The following is a 23,709-nucleotide window of genomic DNA, read 5'->3' on the forward strand; positions in this document are numbered from 1 at the left end:
ACACAATGAGTACGGCTGCGATGTGTGGGAAGTTGGAAAGGACGTGATTCCAAGCCACCCGCCCAAAGTAACTGGAGCAGGTAACCGATTTGGTTTAACATGTGATTTTGAAACAGTTATGAGTTCAAGGCAGTGAGTATATATTTTTTTATACTGTAAAGTGTGTCGCAAGTATCAATACTATTGCAGTGATTATTGAAATCTTGACACAGACAACGAAGAGGTTCATGCATTTGAAAATTCGATCTACATGTATTTAAATATAGCGGTCCGGCGACAAACTTGCGAAAATAGCCGCTAAGACCTAATAATTTGCGTACTTTGGTGACGTTGCGTGGTGGCGGAAAGTTGGCTATTGCATTTGTCTTAACTTCTCCTGGACTGATGCCTGTAGGATGTAGTTGATGTCCTAAGAATGTGATGGTTTGTTTGAACAATTCACACTTATTGACGTTTAGTGTGAGTCCACATGATCGTAACACTTGAAGTGTTCGGGAAAGTTTATCGTACATTTCTTCGAAAGAATTGCTGCCAATCAGAATGTCGTCCATGTAGTGAAGCATGTCGCCTTTCTTCACTCGTTTTTGTATTTCAGCCATGATGCGTTCTTAAGCCCAAACGGCATACGTTTGAACTCGTACAATCCGTCGGTGGTAATAAATGCGGTGAATTTTTGACTATCGGGTGCCATTGTGATTTGGTAGTAGCCACTATTTAGATCGAGCGACGAAAAATAACGAAAACGTTTGGCTTCTTGCAGCCTTTCTTCGATATTTGGGACCGGAAAGTTCTCCTTTTTCGTTAACTTGTTGATGCGTCGGTAATCGATACATAATCGATCACTTCCATTTTTCTTTTTCACGAGTACGACTGGGCTAGCATACTCGGATGTGGATTTCGTGATGATGTCATGTTCTAATAGCTCGTCGATCATACTATTAACGATACCTCTTTTCGGCTCTGGAATGCGATATGGAGGTTGGGATACAATCTGACCGTTCTCCAGTTCGATACTCGCTTGGACCACATCGGTTCTGCCGATGCCGCTTAACCCGTTAGAGAAAACATCTTCATAACTCGTCAAAAGATTTTGCATTTTAACTTGCTCAGTTGGAACTCTGAAATTAGACAAAAGTTTCACAATTTTACATTCGGATATTACCAAATCTGCTGTAGCTCGTTTATTCCCGAAAATAGTTCGACCATCCTCAATCTTCATTGTAACGTTGGCGTTGACAATGACGTCTTGTCCTAAAAGTATTTCTTCCTGCAGTAGCTCGTCGTCAGCGATGTAATCTTCAGCTCTTATGACAGCTGTATCGATGATTATGTCTATGACCATAGACTCGTGGAGCATTCGTGTTCCTCCACAAATACCTTTTACTTGCATGCAACACTTTTTACGTTTTGCATTTATACGATTTGCCACTGAGTTACGTATGATACTGCACTGGCTACCAGTATCGATAAAAGCGATATACGGAAGCGTTTGTACGTAAATTATTTTGTGGAAGCATCCATCGAGATTATTTGCCCCAAGTCGTCTGGTAGCTGCCGTCGTTTTATCGCAATTTCCTCCATTTGGATGTACTTTGTTGCTCGTTGTACAGCGATGACGTTTCTGTGGCAGTGGACATTTGTTTGAGAAATGCCCCGGTGCGTTGCAGTTGTAGCATTTCAGCTGCGGTTTCGTCTCGTTTCCTTTCACTACAGCGTACAATTTTGTTTTTGCTTCATCTCGTTTGATTACTTGATTTGCATGCGGCTCACTAGCCTCGCCACGATTAATGAAATAGTCCTCGATTGTATCGCGCATGTGCTTTATCGTTGCAAACTTCATTGCTGCTATACTGTGCTGGAGCTCACGGTGTTTCAAACCCGACCTAGCGTATCTGATGACTGCTGCTTCACTAAGCTTGTACCGAACACCTAGTGCTGATATACGGAAACAATATTCCTTCACGGTTTCTTTTGGTCGTGTCGCATTAGCCATGGCAAAGTGAATTTCCGCTTCGTCTTTCACTGAGCCAAACTCGCATTGCAAAGCGTTGGCAAAATCGTTCCCAGCTGTGTGCATTGTGGGTGATGCATCCAACCACATACGTGCGGCACCTTTTAATCGGGTGTATACAGCCAATAACAAAATTCTTTCATCCCATCGATAGGCCTCTACAACTTTATTGACCCTATCTATAAATTGCTCTACGGTTATGCTTGCGTTGTTTGTCGGATCAAATTCCGGCAGGGTATGCGAAATTTCTTTGACCGATGCTTGCCTCATATTTCCGTTTGAAAAATTTGTATTTCCTTGATTTCGTAGTGTTGCGCCACCATTAGCTGACACTGCGCTGTCATCGTCTTCTAGAACAATCTCGTCGTTTCTATTACGTTCGTTTGCATTTTCGTCGCCTGCTACCGTGCTGTCTTTTTCTGCGCGCTGCTCTGCTACCTTTGACGTGTTGTCACTAGCGTTGGCGTTCTGCGTTTGCAAAAACTGCGCCATCATTTCACGAAGTTGCTTCATTTCATGCTGTAGCTGGGATATCGTTAACATTTGAGATGATTCTTCCTGAACATTCCCGTCCTGTATGTCCACTTCATCGGATTCCTCGTGTGCACCGAGACGCTGTATTAATTGATCCCTTGTACCCGTCGTTGCCAAATCTCGTTCGCGTAGCAATTTCTTCAATTGCTCTACTTTAAGTTCGTTTATTTTCACCATTTTTATGTACAAACCAATGATTTTTCGTTTTTACGTTGCAAATTCCTTTTCGTTCGTTTTGACGTTGCTGAGCGATGCTTGCTAGCCGTTGTATCGTTGCCTACTTGCTTGTAGTCGTTTTCGTTGTAAATCGTTGTCGCTGCTGCTGAGCGATTTCGTTTTAGTCCACTGCTTTACGTTATTAAGTGGTACTTATTCATCGTTCCGTCACTGCTGCGTCGCAATTACTATGCGCAGTCGCTGCATATTTCGTTGCAAGAAAATAAAGCTGACTTGCCGTTTTGCATGTACTCACATGCGCTGCCACAAAATCATACGCTTTTGATTTTGTTATTCGAAGCAAGTGGATTCTGATCCCACTCTGAAACTGTAGGCACACAATTATTTGTGCGATATCCAAAATTAATTTTATTAATTAAAGTTTTTAAGATTTACATGAATATATGTATAAGTTTAATAAAATGAAAATAAATGTATTGAAGGCGTGGTGTATGACACGTTCGTTTTCCAAGTATTAACTTTCTTCTTCTTCTTTCGTTTATGTATCCATCTGTTTGACAGTTGGGGTAGCGTTGCCAGTTGGTGTGGTATTGGCAAAGTTGCCGTCGCTCACAATTGTTGATGTTGCTTTGCAAGGGACTTTGAGTGAACGAGGAACGAATTTTGAAATTGATTTCTTTTCCAATTTTCGCTTGTGTTTTGCTCCCTCAGAAGTCGCTCTAATGGGAAGTGAGCATAAAACCGCTAATGATGATGTTGTTGTGGTTGATGAGCTGGAGGCAGCTCTCTGAAGTTGGCAAGATAACTTTAACGTGGAAAAAAATTAACTGTTGGGTAAATTTCCTTGATTTTGCCGTAATTTATCCGTGAAAAAAAAAAAAAAATTTGCCGCGAATATATTTTAGAAAATATCAAGTGGCACCAACTTAGCTAGGAAAATAATTCTTGCACACGAATTTGCCGTAGATAAGTGGCATATTTTATAAATTCGAAAAAAAATTACTTTTTGTGCACCGCCAACATTACGTGGCGATGGATGTTAAATTACAGCAATTGCAGGAAGATTACATCACAATGGGGATTTTACGAGGCCACGAAATCAGAGGACAGGGGCACGCCGCAGGGAGGGGTCCTATCACCTCTTCTGTGGACACTGGTCATCAACCAATTGATCAAGCGATTCGATGAGGGACCCGTAAAACTTACTGCTTACGTAGATGACGTTGCAATTGTCATAAGTGGAAAGTGCCTACCAACGATTAGCTCTTTGATGGATCGGACGCTTCGGGATATTCATACCTGGGCATCTAATGTCGGGTTGAAAGCCAACGCGGAGAAGGCGGATATGGTCTTGTTTACAAAGAGGTACAAGGTCCAAAATTGGACCAGGCCTAAGTTAGGAGGGGTGACCCTACAGGGGAAACCTTGCACAAAATATCTAGGAATAATCCTAGACAGTAATCTGTCATGGAAGCCCAACGTGGAGAGGGTGAAGAAGGCCTCAACGGCACTTTATGCATGCAAACGAACGCTGGGGTGTGCGTGGGCTTATCACCCTGTCTTTCTCATTGGGTTTTTACAGCGATTGTAAACCCTATTCTATACTATGGTGTTCTTGTTTGGTGGAAAGCCACACAAAAAACAACCTACCTCAAACTATTAGAGGGGGTATGCAGACTATAAACGCTTAGCATTACCGGAGTCCTCAAAACAACCCCGAATGCTGCGCTGTATGCTATTCGGCACATTCCACCTGTAGACCTGGTAGCATAGGACGTAGCGTTAACAACTGCAACCAGTCTTGGTGCCTCGGGGCAGCTTCAGCGCCGACCATATGGCCATAGTAGTATAGCGTCATCAATCACAAGACAAACAAACTACCTGGTTCCCTATCTGCGCTTCGAGGGAGATCAGTGAAAATCAGGATGGATGGTTGGCGCAAGGGTGCTCAAATGGCGGACGAGGCGATACATCTGTACACAGATGGTTCCAAAGTAGTGGAAGGAGTAGGGTCTGGGGTATACTGTGCTGATCCGGGAATAAGCAGATCCTACAGGCTGCCAGATTACTGTAACGTTTTCCAAGCGGAAATATTAGCCGTTACCAAAGCAGTAGAAACACTTGCTTAAGCTGCAATCGTGTTAACTTTTATATTGACTGTCAAGCAGCAATTAGTAAGTAGTCTCTGGAGAGAATCGGGACAGGGAGAAGCATACATCTATATTGGGTCCCATGGCATATGGGAATAGATGGAAATGAAAAGGCGGATAAACTAGCTAAAAAGGGCGCATCCCTTGAAGCTTGCTCCGTAGACGGCCCAATTAGACTGGGCGAGATTTAGCGAAGGCGAGAGGTGCACATGATCGACGAAGCGGGAAAGGCGTGGGTTCAAACGCGGGGCTGTAAAGTGTCGAAGATTATGTGTAGGTCTTACAACCTTAGACTAACAAAGTTGTTTCTATCATTGAAAAGAGAGGACTGTAGACTCATGACGGATATTCTGACTGGACACTGCCTTCTGTCGTCACATGCCTTTAAATTAGGCTTGCTCAGTGATAGCAGATGTAGGCAGTACGGGTTGGAGGAGGAAACGATCGAGCACGTTCTGTGCTCGTGTCCTGCGCTTGCCAGGGTAAGACTCCATCTATTAGGAGTGATACAGCTGTCAGATCTAGAAGCAGCAAGTGGCTTAAGTCCTATAAAGCTTCTAGTATTTGCCATGGGGGCGGAGTTATTTTATAACATAGGTCCTGTTTTTTATAGGGTTTTTCAGTTTGGTCGTTAAAACTTCTGCTAACACTAAGGACTCATTCAAGATATGTGAGGTCCTCATAGACCGGCCAGTTCAACCCAACCTAACCTAATGGGCGCACTGAAGGGACTCTGCGAAGGTTCAATACACTTTTTGTCAAGAAGCTCGTCCACATTTTCGTTAATGATACTTTGCATTGCAGGACTTCGCGTGAAGTATCGCTGTTTAATTGGTTGATCATCTTTCATAACAATTTTGTGTGTTGTAATATTCGATGTTCCATGTATTTCTTCAAATTTCTTTAATCCTTGTTGCAATAATTCTTAACCAAAACCTCTTCTGTAATTTGTTTTGACGATGTACGCTGAATACACTCTGTTGGTTTATTCATTATATCAAATGCTGTAAGTTGAAATTTTGCATTCCCAAAACTTATGTTAGCTTTCATTCTTTTAAAAAAGTCCATTCCAAGATTGATGTCATCTACAACCGAATCCATAACGAACAATTGAAAATTTGATAACATTTCATTACAGCTCAAGACCACTTCTAAAACAAATTTAATTTGCTCTGTAAAACCATTAGCCATTCAAATTTTAATATGCGCTGGCTTAACTTTGTGATTTAGAGTAAAACTATAAATAAACCGTTGACTGATAAAACTACACAAAGATCCTGTATTTTTTTATTTTTATATTGGAGAGTACCTACTGATGTGTTTGATCTCCACAACGATGGCACACGTTCCGTAAAAATATTGGTGTTTGTTGTAAAGTACTTTGAGGGTGTTTCAGATGGTTTGATTGACCACTTTTAACAGCGCGTCTAACTATTTCTTCAAAGTCTTCTGCCAAAGATCTAAGTTGCGTAAGTGAATTGAAATCAGCTTTCTTGATGTAAAGTTGGTAATCAGGCTTACAATTGTTGTAGATCCGTTCCTATTTACGATCATCAGGAACGTTTGCATGCCTCATCAAGTCGCATAAACTTAAAACAATCCTTCAAAGCTTCATTTGGTTTTTGAAGATGAGTCCTAATTTTCAAAGTAACGTGTTGGAAGAAAGAATTTCAGGAAATCGTCCTTGAAATCATGCCAAAATAACCAATTTAATTTGTAATTGCGATACCAGAGCAAACCCTTAGAGGAAATGTGAAATAAAAAAAAAAAATAAATGTAAGGCGCGATAACCTCCGAAAAGATCTAAGTTCGAGCTTCTCTTCCAATTTGCGTCGTGCTCCTCTTGATTTTCCCTACAAATTGGCCGGACGGGACCTACATGTTTTAAGCCGACTCCGAACGGCATCTGCAAGGCAGATGGGTTTTCACTGAGAGCTTTTCATGGCAGAAATACACCCGGAGCGCTTGCCAAACACTGCCGAGGGGCGACCCCGCTTAGAAAAATTTTCTTCTAATTTAAAAGCCTTGTTTCTAAAATTTTGATGTTGCTTTGCCCGAGGTGCGAACCCAGGGCATACGGTGTGGTAGGCGGAGCACGATACCATCACACCACGGTGGCCGCCGTGAAATACTTTCACAAAATATACTTGTTCACCTGTTTATTGAAATATTTTTAGATATCAAACATACTTTTGTTGAAATGTAAATGAATTTTGAAAAGAAAATGATATAGTTTTTATACTCAGTTGAGCAGAGCTCACAGAGTATATTAAGTTTGATTGGATAACGGTTGGTTGTACATATATAAAGGAATCGAGATAGATATAGACTTCCATATATCAAAATAATCAGGATCGAAAAAAAATTTGATTGAGCCATTTCCGTCCGTCCGTCCGTTAACACGATAACTTGAGTAAATTTTGAGGTATCTTGATGAAATTTGGTATGTAGGTTCCTGAGCACTCATCTCAGATCGCTATTTAAAATGAACGATATCGGACTATAACCACGCCCACTTTTTCGATATCGAAAATTTCGAAAAACCGAAAAAGTGCGATAATTCATTACAACAGACCGATAAAGCGACGAAACTTGGTAGATGAGTTGAACTTATGACGCAAAATAGAAAATTAGTAAAATTTTAGACAATGGGCGTGGCACCGCCCACTTTTAAAAGAAGGTAATTTAAAACTTTTGCAAGCTGTAATTTGGCAGTCGTTGAAGATATCATGATGAAAGTTGGCAGGCACGTTACTCTTATTACTATATGTACGCTGAAGAAAAATTAGCAAAATCGGAGAAGGACCACGCCCACTTTTAAAAAAAATTTTTTTTTAAGTAAAATTTTAACAAAAAACTTAATATCTTTACAGTATATAAGTAAATTATGTCAAGATTCAACTCCAGTAATGATATGGTGCAACAAAATACAAAAATAAAAGAAAATTTAAAAATGGGCGTGGCTCCGCCCTTTTTCATTTAATTTGTCTAGGATACTTTTAACGCCATAAGTCGAACAAAAATAAACCAATCCTTTTGAAATTTGGTAGGGGCATAGATTTTATGGCGTTAACTGTTTTCTGTGAAAATGGGCGAAATCGGTTGATGTCACGCCCAGTTTTTATACACAGTCGTCCGTCTGTCCTTCCGCATGGCCGTTAACACGATAACTTGAGCAAAAATCGATATATCTTTACTAAACTCAGTTCACGTACTTATCTGAACCCACTTTATCTTGGTATGAAAAATGAACGAAATCCGACTATGACCACGCCCACTTTTTCGATATCGAAAATTACGAAAAATGAAAGAAATGCCATAATTCTATACCAAATGCGAAAAAAGGGATGAAATATGGTAAGGTAATTGGATTGTTTTATTGACGCGAAATATAACTTTAGAAAAAACTTTATAAAATGGTTGTGACACCTACCATATTAAGTAGAAGAAAATGAAAAAGTTCTGCAGGGCGAAATAAAAAACCCTTAAAATCTTGGCAGGTATTACATATATAAATAAATTAGCGGTATCCAACAGATGATGTTCTGGGTCACCCTGGTCTACATTTTCGTCGATATCTGGAAAACGCCTTCACATATACAACTACCACCACTCCCTTTTAAAACTCTCATTAATACCTTTAATTTGATACCCATATCGTACAAACTCATTCTAGGGGTCCACCTTTATGGCGATATTTCGAAAAGGCGAACACCTATAGAACGAAGGCCCTCTCCCTTTTAAAAATACTCATTAACACCTTTCATTTGATACCCATATCGTACAAACAAAGTCTAGAGTCACCCCTGGTCCAGAAAGGCCCACTCCCTCTTAAAATACTCATTAACTCCTTTCGTTTGATACCCATATTGCACAAACGAATTCTAGAGTCACCCCTGCCCACCTTTATGTCGATATCTCGAAACGGCGTCCACCTATGGAACTAAGGATTACTCCCTTTTAAAATACTCATTAACACCTTTCATTTGATACCCATATCGTACAAACGCATTCTAGAGTCACACCTGGTCCATCTTTATGGCGATGTCTCGAAAAGGCGTCCACCTATAGAACTAAGGCCCACTCCCTCTTAAAATACATATTAACTCCTTTGGTTTGATACCCATATTGCACAAACGAATTCTAGAGTCACCCCTGGTCCACCTTTATGGCGATATCTCGAAAAGGGGTCCACCTATAGAACTAAGCCCCACGCCCTTTTAAAATAATCATTAATACCTTTCATTTGATACCCATATCATACAAACAAATTCTAGAGTCACCCCTGGCCCACCTTTATGGCGATATCTCGAAGCGGCGTCCACCTATAGAACTAAGGCCCACTCCCTTTTAAAATACTCATTAACACCTTTCGTTTGATGCCCATATTGTGCAAACAAATTCTAGGGTCACCCCTGGTCCACCTTTATGGCGATATCTCGAAACGGCGTCCACCTATGGAACTAAGGATTACTCCCTTTTAAAATGCTCATTAACACCTTTCATTTGATACCCATATCGTACAAACGCATTCTAGAGTCACTCCTGGTCCATCTTTACGGCGATATCTCGAAAAGGCGTCCATCTATAGAACTTAGGTCCACGCCCTTTTAAAATACTCATTAATACCTCTCATTTGATACCCATATCGTACAAACGCATTCTAGAGTCAACCCTGATCCACCTTTATGGCTATATCCCTAAATGGCGTCCACCTATAGAACTATGGCCCACTCCCTCATAAAATACTCTTTAATGCCTTTCATTTGATACACATGTCATACAAACACATTCCAGGGTTTCCCTCGGTTCATTTTCCTACATGGTTATTTTCCCTTATGTTGTCACCATAGCTCTCAACTGAGTATGTAATGTTCGGTTACACCCGAACTTAACCTTCCTTACTTGTTAGTTGTTGAGTTTGATTAAAAGCGAGCAAAAAGACTGAAATTACTCCAGATTTTAGTTTCTTTACACATATCTTGATTAGATATAACGCCTTCTTCCGACGTTGGTGTGTTTTTTTTTTTTATTTCGGAATTATATTCCTTTTCTTCGCTATCCACATAAAATTCCATTTCGGATATCAATCCGATTGCATCAAATACCGTTTCCTCTGGAACAAATGTAAGAGCTAATAAATATTTCAATTTCATTGCGAAAATTGCACAATTTTTATAAAATTTCAGAAGTAAAAATTCAAAAAGTAATCAAACGACAAAGAAACATTTAATTTTGCGCCACAAGAAATAGAAATAATTTTTGAATGTTCGTGAAAGTATGCAAAACTTAAGTAAAATTCGATTTATAATCGTACAAAAATCTAAATCGAATACTCGATTAATCGAATTATTTGAATATTTTTAAGAGCTCTACTGCATACACCTAAATCATAGGACTTTAAACCTTTGCAAGGCGCGTTACAAGAAAACTGTTGGCTTATTATCCGAGGCTTGTTTCGTCTTTTTGAGTGTGGTTTTACGTGACGGGTGCCAAGCCCAGCACGCGACACTCTCAGTGGAGATGATAATATATAGATATTACTGAACACATTTGTAAAGCGAGCCGCTTGCAGTCGCAACTTATGTGGGTCGGACTCTGGCGATAAAATTCCACAGCTGGTCCTTAAACACATTATGTCGGAGTGGCCTAGCCAGGTTGTCCCATTAGCTCACTACTAAACATGTGTTCAGTCACTTCTCAGAGGATACTTGGCGCTAAGTGGCCGGAAGAAGTCAGCTGTTTGAACCGCATGTAAAAGAATTGCTTTGGCCACTCCCTGGGGAATGGTGGCCAGAAGCTTTCCCCACTTTTGTGAACTTCTACACACGACTCTAAATATTGCAAGTAATATACTGTTTAGGTACTTATCTACTAAAGCTTTAACTAAAGGAGATTAAATCATTCCCGTTTTCTTTGCTTCCTAAAAGCAACCTTTTCTGATTCCGGAATGTTAAAGCTTTGCTCTCTTTAAAGAACAAACCTCAAAAGATTCAGATGTATACGATGTAGACTTGAAATAAGCTAGAGAATCATTGCATATGAAATTAAAAAGTGGAGTTTCTTATAATAGAAGTTAAATTCTCTTTTAGATGTGTATACCATATCCGAATTTTAATTCTTTCGACATTATTTAGGTCGGTGAATAATTTTAAGATTCTAATTTATTACGATACCAAAATTTCTTCAGCAAGTATTCCCTGCATAGGAATGACACACATTCACTCTACACCATCGGCTCCAAAATGGACTGTGGTATTATGAGCGGGTGTCTTCTGTGAACAGCTTAAGGTGTCGCTGTCAGTCCATATTCCCAATTTTTCTAGTTTCTTCCAAGAGGAAGTTCTGGGTATAGAGAGTTTGTGTACACTCCTCTGGGAGGACTCGATAGGAGGGCGCGAGTTATGCTTTTACTCAGAAAGCTAAGCAGCGCTCATGGCGCTTAACTCCCATATCACTTCGTCTAAGGCCGTCAGTAGCTGCAAAAGGTCGCTTCAAGCCGCAGCTAACTTCGCAAACATAGGCCTGGTCACAGAAACATCGAGGGTAACGAAAAGACAGAAGAACTTGCAAGGGCAGGGGCACTGCCTGAAAGCAGTCGAGATGCATCATTTACTTACATTAATCAAAACAAACATACATAGCAGATTCAAGGAGTTGGTATTGTCCAACTGATACTCCTCTGGCAATTGCAAGATAACTACGAGAAACTGTCCGAATTACAATAGGAGAACAGACGACATACTTACTTACTTAAATGGCGCTTAACCGTTTAAACGGTTATGGCCGTCCAACAAGGTGCGCCAGTCGCTTCTTCGCTCTGCCAACTGGCGTCAATTGGTCACGCGGAGGGAGTTTAAATCGTTTTCCAGCTGAGTGGGGGCCGCCCTCTTCCTCTGCTTCCATAGTCTGGTTCCGATAGAAACACCTTTTCTTAGCCGGAGCGCCATCTTTCAGTCGCATAACATGGCTTAGCCAGCACAGCCGCTGCGTTTTAACTCGCTGTACTATGTCGATGACTGCGTAAAGCACGTACAGCTCATCATTAAATCTTCTTCGGTACTCGCCACCGACAACGCGTAGAGGTCCATAAATCTTTCGAAAAACGTTTCTCCCGAACACTCCCAGAGCCGCTTCGTCTGACGTTGTCATCGTCAATGCTTCTGCACCATATAGCAGGACGGGTACGATAAGTGACTTGCAGAGCATGATTTTCGTTTGCCGAGGGAAGACTTTACTTTATAGTTGCCTTCCTGGTCCAAAGTAGCATTTATTGGGAAGAGTGATTCTTCGCAGGATTTCAAAGCTGATGTTGTTGTTAGTGTTTATGCTGGTTCCCAAATAAACGAAGTCGTACTATTTCGAAATTATGGCTACCAGCAGTAGCATGGTTGCCAAGGCGCGTATGAGCTGACTTTTTGCGCGATGGCAGCAGGTACTTCGTTTTGTTCTCATTCATCATCAAACCCATCTTTACCGCTCCTTTTTCCAGTTTGGGGTGAGCGGAACTAACGGCGCGGGGGTTCAGGCCGATGATATCCATGTCATCAGTATACGCCAGCAGTACGACCTACTGCATAGGCTAGGTTAGGTTAAAAGGACCGGGCCAAGAATACTGCTTCCCAGCCCAACACTTAGGCCACCAATGGGCCCATTGTGAGGTCCTAGAAGCGGTTTAATCAACCCTTGCTCTATCAGCTACTGTGGTTCAAACCACTTTGTGGAATTAATAAATTTAACTACCGCCCTAATATGGAGCCTGGAGGCCTCCACGAGATCAGTTAAAAATGGTTGACCGAAAGCGGACATCCTCCTGTTGCTCAGTGCTGGACAGTGGCACAGCAGTTGCTGCACGCTGTCCTCAATACATTGCAGCTGCGGCAATAATCGTGCGCCCATCTTAGCGGCGTGAGTACCTATCAGGCAGTGACCGGTAAGAACCCTTATCAGGGGCGAAAGTCTTGATTTATTCAAGGTCAAGAGAGTGTTAGTGCGTCCTTTCTCATAGGATGGCCACACCAGCTTTCGTGTCTCGCATGTAGAAGAGCATATTCGCTCTACCTATAGTGTTCGTGCTCACACGGAACTTAACAGAGGCCATTGGTATACCTACCGAGTCATTTTCAGGAAGAATGTGGGCGGTTGTACTTTTCCTGGCCAGCTCGTCAGCTACACAGTTGCCTTATATACCCCTGTGACCAGGTACCCATACAAGGCTAATCCTGAATTGCTGGGCCATCTCATTAAGAAATATGCGGCATTCAGTGATCGAATTTGTGCTGTCGACACATTAGTTCAAGGCCTTTAGCGCGGCCTGGCAGTCCGAGAAAATTATCACCCTTCTCCCGTCTTTAGGCACAAGTGCCAGCTGATTTACAGCACTGCGTATTGCCAAGACTTCCGCTTGATAAACGCTACAATGGTCAGGAAGCCGGAAGGAGATATCCAGTCCCAGGTCCGGTGAAAAGATACCACCCCCATCCTTCCCGTTGAGCTTTGAGCCATCAGTAAATATGTTGTTGGCACCACGAACAGCATGCTGCTTGCTCTCCCATTCTTACCGTGTGGGAATTCACACTGTGTAATACTTAGTGAAAATGTTGCAGGGAGTGCAATAGGCAGTGACTACTGGTATTGAGACTGGGTTTCAGTGCTCAAGATATTAGAGTGGCCACCACCTCCATTCCTCCAGCCACCAGTTTCTCTAATCCGCAGGGCAGGTGCAGAATAGTGTTGAGTGTATCCGTAGGAGTGGAAACAAGAGCGCCGCTAATACAGAGCTCCGAACTCCTCTGGAGTTTTTGTAAGCGTTTGAGGTTCGTAGCCTTTGTGAGCACCGGCCACCAGACCAGAACTCCATACAATAGTATTGGGCGCACAATGGCTGTATAGATCCAATGTACTACTTTTGGAGAGAAATCCCACGAGACTTCAATTGCCCTTTTGCAAGAAAACAACGCAGTTGTTGCTTTCTTTACCCTGTCCTGTATATTGGCTCTCCAGAGTAGTTTCCGATCCAGAATGACTTCCAAGTACTTCACCTTATCGCTGAACGCTAGGTTCACGCCGTCAACCTTGGGAGGTATGAGGTTCGGCGTCTTGTACCTTCTTGTGAAGAGGACAAGCTCAGTTTTATCCGGATTTACCCCGAACCCTGAGCTTTTTGCCCAGTTACAAATGGTTGATAAAGCAGTCTCCATTAGATTGCAGAGTGTTTGAGGAAATTTGCCCCGCATAACAACACAAATATCATCTACGTAGGCTATCACCTTATGACCACTCAGATCCTCCTTGCAGGGTGCCTCTATTTACCATCCTCTGGATCATATGCTCACCAAAGTCCGTGCAAATCTTTCTTCGAGAAAGAAGTTTGTATATAAACTCAACTAGAAATGCGTCTATGCTCAGATTCGTTAAATCCGGGGTAATTGCCTTCGGTGAACATTATTAAAGGTCCCTGTTGTATCCAAGAAAGCCACCAGTGTATATCCTTTGAGGTCGATGCACCTTTCAATGGCAGATACAAGGGAATGCAGAGCAGTTTCGGTTAATCAGCCTTTACAATACGCATGTTGAGCTTGTGAAAAAGCGATGGGTCTATCGATCTTCTGATAAAATTCTCAAGAAGTCCTTCCTAGGTCTTATGGAGAAAAGAGGGTAGGCTTATAGGCCTAAAATCATTGTGTTTTGAGTGACAGGCTTTCCCCGCCTTTGGTATAAAGACTACCTTAACCTCCCACCATAAAGCATGTACGTAATTAAGACTTAGGCAGCCTTTAAATATAAACCTTAACCATGGCGTTATTAGTTCGGCAGTTTGTGGAAGTTGGGCCGGGGAGATGCCATCCGGTCCCGCTGATTTGAAGGGCCTAAAAGTAGATAGGACCCAGTCTAGCTTTCTATCATCCGTAATATCATCAATTAACTGCTGTGAGGGTACCGCTCCACTGATTACGGTTGCAGACACGTCCTCGCATGCTGGAAAGTATGTATCTAGGAGTATGTTCAAGGTGTCCGTGCTAGAAACGGTCCAGGTACCATCTCCTTTTTGGACACAACCTAATGGCGTTTGCGTTTTGGCGAACACCCTCCTCAAACAGGAGGGAGCAGATGTGGATTCAATCTCGCTATAGAAGCTTGTCCAGGAAGAACGCTGGGCTCCTCGGATACCTTTTTTGCAATAATTTAAGTTGGTGGTGTAGAATCCCCATGATGATTCGTGGCCGTCATGCTTAACTTTGTTAAAAGCCCCACTGGAAGTTTTCCTGAGTTTATCCAGGTCAGAAGATCACCATGGTGCCTTATGCGATTTCTTCATCTTCCTGATGGGACAAGCCCTATCTAGAGCAGACTTACACCGCTGACTAAATGTAATGACTAGCTCATCAAGCTCATCCTCATTTCTGGGTTGGGGCACCACCTTACCCCCTAAAATTTTCTTAATGAGCTTTCTCTAGTGACCCCAGTTAGCATTCCTTCTATTTTCCATATACTTACATAGGTTCAGAGGGGGGGGGGGGCAACTCGGAAATAGAGAAGCTTATATGCCTCCAAGAAATAATACGGTCGCTGAAGGTTTCAGACACCAAAGTGATGTCAAGCACCTCCCTTCGGTTGCTTGTAATCAAAGTGAGGTCATTCCCTTTATTGCATATACTAAGATTTGTGCTCAATAAGTAGTTATAGAGTAAATCACTTCGCTCATTTGAGTCAGAACTGCCCACTGATTGTGGTGGGCATTTGCGACGCCTCCTTGCACTAGAACTTCGTTCCCACGAACTCTTTGAACGTGGCCGATGGGGGTGGTCCCTAGTGATCGTGGGCCAGATAAAAGGATGCGACCTTGTAATTCCTCTCCGGGCATTCGACGCTAATCGCTGTCATATGACCGTCACTAAATTGGGCTGAAAAAGAAAGCATTTAGATTAGCCGGAGCTAAAATACATGTGCGAGGCTAACCTTTATTATGAGCGCTGTACAGCCTGTAATTTGGAGTCCTTAAGCCACAGATCCTATTACCAGTGATCCATGGCTCCTGAACCAGAACGATATCCACCTCACCCGAAGGCAGGTGAAGCAGAAGCGCGGCTGATGCTGCTTTGCAAGGGTGAAGCTTTATTTGGAGGACCTACTGCATAGGTCAAAAAAGAAATGTGTAGGATCACTATCAATAAATTACTCCAATTTTTGTCGCGTCCGAACCTCATCATATATATATATATAGTCATATATATGTACATACTTACATTTTTGAGTTACCCACAATTGTTGCTTCAAATATTGTAATATCCGCTCAGTGCAGTGCGCTGTTCATATTCTCTTTTATGCAGGTTGTAATGTGTGCGAATGGGCGTCCATTACCAAGGAATTGCCCACATGTATTTGCAAAGTGTGTTATTAATTTGACACGTGTACATTCAATGTATTTCTAATGAAAAGTACAAATGGTATACTTAATTAGTTTTATCTTTTTTGAGATGTGTAAATAAAAAATTTGATTTCCGGAATTTGAAATATACTCAACGTGTTGTCCACACAGAGTGTATTAACTTTGGTAGCTTAAACGAATCGATATAAATATATCGAAATGCTGAGGATGAAAGAAGGAATTGATTTAGACATGTCCGTTCATCTGCCCGTATCTCTGTCGGTGAACACGACAACTTGAGTAAGTATTGAGAATAAAATATTGCAATTTGGTATATGGGTTCCTTGGCGCTCATCTCCCATCTCTATACACAAAAAATCCGATTATTGGACTTATAAGGCTCTTTATTTTTTTTTTAAATGGGCATGGGCCCTTTTGTGATAAAATCAATTTTACAAATACCATTTATCATAAATCAAAAACCGTTAAATATATCAACAAAATTCGACAGAGATATTGCCTTCGCTATAAAGAATGCTTCGAAAAAAATTTACGAATCGCTGAGGGACAACGCCCATTTTTATATAAAAGATCGTTAAAAGGGACGTAGACGAATAAAATAATATCTTTGCAAAAAAGAGTTTTATATCAATGGTGTTTCATTTTCCAAGTGAAATAACAAGAAAAAGGAAAACAATATACTTTTTGAAAATGGTCGTGGTACCGCCCCTTATATGTCCAAACAATTTTCTATGTTTCGGGAGCCATAAAATAAAATTAGAGGATCGTAATAAGATTGGGTACACATATTTTCCTTATAGCGGGCAATATTTCTACGAAAAATGGACGGGATCGGTTAACAACCACGCCCACTTTTATATAAAAGATGACTAACAGGTTCGTAGACTAGAATAATAAGCTATATCTTAGCGAAAAATAGTTTTCTATTTCACTTCAAGTTTTATTGTAAGAGGAAATTAGGAGACATTTTTTTAATGGGGGTGTCACGCCCCTATTCCGATCAAGCATTACAAAACATTTCTAGAGCGACGCTGAGTATATAATATTCGGTTACCTCCAAACATAGGCACCCTTACTTATTTTTTGTTTGTTTTAATTAGCTGAACAAACGTCTTGTTGCTACACTTTTTCAAAACAACATTTCTTTGCAATTGTTTGTTTATTTATATGTGGACGAATCCCAAATAAGGTCCATCACGAACCGAAAATCAAAAGTGTTCAGACTTTATTTCTATCACTTGGGATTAAAGGTCAAATATGTGTATGATGTAGGAATCAAATAGTTTATTATTTCCCCTCATCCTGGACAGAGAACATGATTTCAAAGAAAGGCTTCATTGTGTTTAAGCCGCTTACATCGCTAATTAGACGGAGGCGCGCGCCATCCTTACGCGCAGCCGTGCGCGGCGAATTAGAAGGTGCCAACACCCACAAAGGGCCATCGCCATCAACAGAACGGCAACCGACCGACAGTCTTGTACTATCAACCGGTAACCGCGGACGCTATCCTTTTTTGTATACATTTTTATACATATATAGAGTTATTGATATTTGAAGTTACCAATCTGTAGAAAGTGAATTGTGTGAAAGTTTGCATTCATTTCAATAATAATATTAAATAAAATTATAAAGTTAAAATACTCTTTAATACCTTCCATTTGATACCCATGTCACACAAACACATTCGGTAACCCTAGGTTCATTTTCCTACATAGTGATTTTCTCTTATTTTATCTTCAAAGCTCTCAGCTGAGTATGTAAGGTTCGGTTACACCCGAACTTAGCCTTCCTTTCTTGTTGATTAATAATATTTGTAAAATTGATTTTATCATAAGTGGGCGATGCCATGCCCATTTAAAAACAAAAAAAATCAAGAGTCGTAATATCAGTCCATTCCTCAAATTTTAACATTATAGATAAATTATTTACTAAATAATCAGGTTTTATGTGTTTTCCAAAATGTTACATATGTAAAAATGGGCGTGGTTACCATCCGATATCCCTCATATTTAAACGGGAGATGACCGCCAAGGAACCGATAAACCAAATTTCAATATTATATTCTCAATATTTACTCGTTCGCACCGACATTAGATGGACGGAAGTGGGAGTCTATATTCATCTCCATTCGTTTATACCCGTTATGTTACCAAAGTTAATACATTCTGTATGCAATGCACGCTGAGTATAACAAGATTGAGTTTGAGTAGCTTTAACTTAAATTTAGATGAATTTTTGTTATGTCAAATTCCTGGAATCTTGTTTTTTATTGACACGACACACGGTATAAATAGCACCCACAAAATTAATCTCAGTGTACTTTATACTCAAAAAGTGATAGAAAAGGTTTTAAAATAAAAAGATGAGTCTACGAAATAATTTTGCGCTGCTTTTTGGCATTTTAAGCTATACGAATGCGGTATATCGCATTATAAACGGCGAGGACATGGAAATAACGCAAAGCGCACATACAGTGGCAATATTTCATATTAAGGACTATATATGCGCTGGTTCCATAGTCAGTTTAAAATCGGTGGTTACAGTTGCGTTTTGCGTAGATGGTATAAATAAGATTGATCTCCTCATTATAGCTGGTGCAACAAAAATATACGAAGATGTAGGGCAACCACACTGTGTGGGGGAAGTAATAGTTCATCCTGACTATGATCCAGAAACAAGTTTGATGGATATAGCTGTTGTTAAAGTTTTTTTACCCTTTGACCGGGATGAAGTACAAATAATAGAACTTTGCGATGAGCAATTACAACCGGGAGAATTAATGCAAATTAGTGGATGGGGTTCGTGTTATGTAAACAGTTTAACTCCTTCTCCTCGTCTCAAATCTGCGCTCGTGAAAATAAAAGCCTATTCGAATGCAGAAGCAACCATGCTTGCTGAAGGGTTTAGAGGAGATATATTTTGGCGAGATATTGGAGCAGCAGGCGTTAATAATAATCGACTTTGTGCGGTGGCACAACTTATCACGAACAATTATCCGAATATATATATAGATGTAACAAATTCAAGAATTCGAAACTTTATAACAAGATGGATGGTTAACTGAATCACACTGAAGGCAGAATTTCGAAACATTTTGAGATAGGGCTTTTTGGAAACAGCAGTTGCGACATGGTGACATTCCGCTCAGCAGTCGAAATTATGCTATTTTTTCCTTGTATCATGCACTAATAAATAGTTACATCTGTCAGCAAATAAATATTTTTTATTGTATGCAATGAAAGTGTGACGCATGTAAATGAATTAAAGTGTGCGACCAAACTGTGATCACAACTTTAAAGTTCCCTCGTGTATGAATAGATCATGTGATGAAAACAAAATTGCGGAATGACTACTTTAAGGCCCTCGCAAACCCTATGTAAAACATCTGACCAAACGAATTCTATGGAAGTCAATATAATCAGTTATTAAAGCCATCATTGAATAACGCCTTAGTCATAACGATCTATAAATATTTGCGTTGGCGAATTTATCCATATTTTGGCGATTATATTTCTCTTTTTGAAATTTTTCGTATTTTTATAAAGTTATAACATTTTTTAGGTTAAGACACCAATAAGCGATGCCAATATAGATTTATCTATGATTAAGTGAAAATATGGTTACCAAGTGGTCGTTATGAATATTACAAGTTTTTCAGGGCCTTTAATGAGGCGATATTTTACCAAAATAGGATTTTACTTTGCCAATAGGTGTCGATGGATGTCGACTGATCGAGCTGTTTGGAAAACCCTCGGAAAGCCGTGCCACTATTAAAAAAAAATACTTGCCGCGTTTTACCTCCAAGAAAATTGAAGCCTAAACTTCGCTTCCAATTCGCGTTGTGCTTCTTTTGGAACCTACATGTATAATGCCGACAGTGGTGTTGGCAAAACCACTGCTTAGGGCGCAGAAGAACTTGTTTTCCGATTGAAACAACTTTTTTCTAAGTTGTTGATGTTGCTTTGCGAGGGACTTTAACGAATTTCGAAATTGATTTCTTTTCCAATTTTCGCTTGTGTTTTGCTCCCACAGAAGTCGCTCTAATGGAAACTAAGCATAAAACCGCTAATGATGATGGTGTGGTTGATGCGCTGTTGTTATGCTGGAGGCACCTCTCTGAAGTTGGCAAGACAACTTTTGCGCGGAAAAAAATTAACTATTGGGTAAATTTCCGTGATTTTGCTGTAATTTATCCATGAAACAAAAAAATTTGCCGCGAATATATTTTAGAAAATATCGAGTGGCACCACCTTAGCTAGGAAAATAATTCTTGCACACGAATTTGCCGTAGATAAGTGGCATATTTTATAAATTCGAAAAAAAGATTTACTTTTTTTATGGTGCACCGCCAACTTTACGTGGCGATGGATCGGCTGCATGTTAAATTGCAGGAAGATTACATCACAATGGGCATTGTACGAGGCCACGAAATCAGTGGACAGGGGCACGCCGCAGGGAGGGGGCTATCACCTCAGCTGTGGACACTGCTCATCAACCAACTGCTCAGGCGATTCGATGAGGGACCCGTTAAACTTACGGCTTACGCAGATGACGTTGCAATTGTCAATAAGTGGAAAGTGCCCAATTAGAGGGGGTATAAAAAAATAAATGTAAGGCGCGATAACTTCCGAAGAGATTTTAGGCCGAGCTTTTCTTCAAATTTGCGTCGTGCTCCTTTTTAATTTTTCCTACAAATTGGCGGGACGGGACCTACTTGTTTTTTGCCGACTCCGAACGGCATCTCCGAGGCAGATGAGTTTTAACTGAGAGCTTTTCATGACAGAAATACACTCGGAGTGCTTGCCAAACACTGCCGAAGGGCGACCCCGCTTAGAAAAATTGTCTTCTAATTGAAAAACCTTATTTCTAAAATTTTGATGTTGCTTTGCCCGGGGTGTGAACGCAGGGCATTCGGTGTGTTAGGCGGAGCACGCTACCATCACACTACGGTGGCCGCCAATTAGAGGGGGTATGCAGACTATAAATGCTTAGCATTACGGGAGCCCTGAAAACAACCCCGACGGCTGCGCTGTATGCCATTCCGCACATTCCTCCTGTATACCTGGTAGCAAAGAACATAGCTTTAACAACTGCAAACAGTCTCGGTGCCTCGGGGCAGCTTGAGCGCCCACCATACGGCCACAGTAGCATAGCGTCATCAATCACAAGACAAACAGACTACCTGATTCCCTATCTGCGCTTCGAGGGAGATCTTAATCGGAGAATCGGGACAGGGAGAAGCATACATCTATATTGCGTCCCAGGGCATATGGGAATAGATGGGAATGAAAAAGCGGATGAACTAGCTAAAAGAGCGCATCCCTTGAAGCTTGCTTCGTAGACGGCCCAATTAGACTCGGCGAGTTTAAGCGAAGGCAAGAGGTACACATGATCGACCAAGCGGGAAAGTCGTGGGTTCAAGCGCGGGGCTGAAAAGTGTCGAAGATTATGTGTAGGTCTTACAACCTTAGACTAACAAAGTTGTTTCTATCATTGAAAAGAGAGGACTGTAGACTCATGACGGGTATTCTGACTGGACACTGCCTTCTGTCGTCACATGCCTTTAAATTAGGCTTGGTCAGTGATAGCAGATGTAGGAAGTGCGGGTTGGAGGAGGAAACAATCGAGCACGTTCTGTGCTCGTGCCCTGCGCTAGCCAGGCTAAGACTCCAGCTATTAGGAGTGATACAGCTGTCAGATTTAAAAGCAGCAATTGGCTTAAGTCCTATGACGCTTCTTGTATTTGCCAAGGGGACGGAGTTATTTTATAACATAGGTCCTGTTTTTATAGGCTTTTTCAGTTTGGTCGTTAAAACAAACTTCTGCTAACACTACGGACTCATTCAGTCTATGTGAGGTCCTCATGGACCGGCCAGTTCAACCCAACCTAACCTAATGGGCCCACTGAAGGGACTCTGCGAAGGTTCAATACACTTTTTGTCAAGAAGCTCGTCCACATTTTCGTTAATGATACTTTGCATTGCAAGACTTCGAGTGAATTGGTTGATCATCTTTCATAACAATTTTGTGTGTTGTAATATTCGATGTTCCATGTATTTCTTCAAATTTCTTTAATCCTTGTTGCAATAATTCTTAACCAAAACCTCTTCTGAAATTTCTTTTGACAATGTACACTGAATACGCTATGTTGGTTTACTCATTATATCAAATGCTGTAAGTTGAAATTTTGCATTCCCAAAACTTATGTTAGCTTTCATTCTTTTAAAAAAGTCCATTCCAAGTTTGTTGTCATCTACAACCGAGAATCCATATCGAACAATTGAAAATTTGATAACATTTCATTACAGCGCAAGACCACTTCTAAAACAAATTTAATTTGCTCTGTAAAACCATTATTCATTCAAATTTTAATATGCGCTGGCTTAACTTTGTGATTTACATTAAAACTATTAACAAACCGTTGATTGATAAAACTACGCGCAGATCCTGTATCAAGTGTAGTTCAATTTTAACGTGTTCAAGTTGAATAACGGCTATGGTTTTATTATTTTTATAGTGGAGAGTACCTACTGATGTGTTTGATCTCCACAACGATGGCACACGTTCCGTAAAAATATTGGTTGTTGTAAAGTACTTTGAGGGTGTCTCAGATGGTTTGATTGACTACTTTTAACAGCGCGTCTAATTATTTCTTCAAAGTCTTCTGCAAAAGATCTAAGTTGCGTAAGTGAATTGAAATCAGCTTTCTTGATGTAAAGTTGGTAATCAGGCTTACAATTGTTGTAGGTCCGTTCCTATTTACGATCATCAGGAACGTTTGCATGCCTCATCAAGTCGCAGAAACTTAAAACAATCCTTCAGAGCTTCATTTGGTTTTTGAAGATGAATCCTAATTTTCAAAGTAACGTGTTGGAAGAAAGAATTTCAGGCAATCGTCCTTGAAATCATGCCAAAATAACCAATTTCATTTGTAATTGCGATACCAGAGCAAACCCTTAGAGGAAGTGTGCAATACTTTCACAAAATATACTTGTTCACCTGTTTATTGAAATATTTTTAGATATCAAATATACTTTTGTTGAAATGTAAATGAATTTTGAAAAGAAAATGATATAGTTTTTAGTTGTTGAGTTTGATTAAAAGCGAGCAAGAAGACTGAAATTACTCCAGATTTTAATTTCTTTACACATATCTTGATTAGATATAACGCCTTCTTCCGACGTAGGTGTGTTTTTTTTTATTTCGGAATTATATTCCTTTTCTTCGCTATCCAAATAAAATTCCATTTCGGATATCAATCCGAATGCATCAAATACCATTTCCTCTGGAACAAATGTAAGAGGTAATAAATATTTCAATTTCATCGAAAATTGCATAATTTTTATAAAATTTCAAAAGTCAAAATTCAAAAAGTAATCAAATGACAAAAAAACATTTAATTTTGCGCGACAAGAAATAGAAATAAGTTTTGAATGCTTGTGAAAGTA

General features: G+C 40.5%; 1 protein-coding gene across 2 annotated transcripts in view; it reads left to right on the forward strand.

The window, feature by feature from the left end:
* The window catches only part of stai (stathmin), a 547,461-nt gene that overhangs the window by 38,530 nt on the left and 485,222 nt on the right, over positions 1–23,709 (forward strand). The gene's annotated exons all lie outside the window — the stretch shown is intronic.

Source organism: Eurosta solidaginis, chromosome 2 (genome assembly GCF_040869045.1).
Source record: "Eurosta solidaginis isolate ZX-2024a chromosome 2, ASM4086904v1, whole genome shotgun sequence".
Classification (NCBI taxonomy): domain Eukaryota; kingdom Metazoa; phylum Arthropoda; class Insecta; order Diptera; family Tephritidae; genus Eurosta; species Eurosta solidaginis.